The sequence below is a fragment of the Arachis duranensis genome, chromosome 3 (genome assembly GCF_000817695.3).
Source record: "Arachis duranensis cultivar V14167 chromosome 3, aradu.V14167.gnm2.J7QH, whole genome shotgun sequence".
Lineage (NCBI taxonomy): Eukaryota > Viridiplantae > Streptophyta > Magnoliopsida > Fabales > Fabaceae > Arachis > Arachis duranensis.
The window spans coordinates 11,582,675-11,583,182 of record NC_029774.3 but is presented as its reverse complement, the minus strand read 5'-3'; the positions used below and the strand labels follow the sequence as shown (position 1 = coordinate 11,583,182).

General features: G+C 34.8%; 1 protein-coding gene across 1 annotated transcript in view; it reads right to left on the bottom strand.

Moving 5' to 3' along the window:
- LOC107477585 (phospholipase SGR2) overlaps nucleotides 1-508 on the bottom strand; it is a 13,166-nt gene that overhangs the window by 8,033 nt on the left and 4,625 nt on the right. The window lies entirely within an intron of this gene.

Genomic DNA, 508 nt, shown 5'->3' with positions numbered 1-508 from the left:
AACAGCCAAAAAAAATAAAAATAAAACCACACACCTACACACATAAAAATACAGCAGATTTTGCGAATTTGCAAAGTTTGGAACTTGACTCTAGTCTATCCAAAGTAATTCCAGCTTTGATTACATATGCTGTATAAATTGCAAAAGATACTTTGAATCCATAACATCAGAACATCACGTAACTCCACAAAAACAAAATCAAAGAGCAAGCCTAAACACTCATCAAACAGAGCAAGTGAAATGGACAACATTTCCACACTGTTGCAGAGATCACCAGGAAGATTATGGGATTTCATGCAAGTTTCTAACTATGTGGTACAGCCATACAGGTCATACAAGCCAGGAAATAGTTCTTCGATTCACAATACAAGTCTCAATTCGGTTTAATATGGATTAGCATAGTATCTATGTCAGTTTCGACCATTTTTGCAACATGCAGTCCAATGGATAATCAAGATGAGAAAGAGCTTAACTTTGTATATAAGGGAAATAATGATAAAAGCCTCAT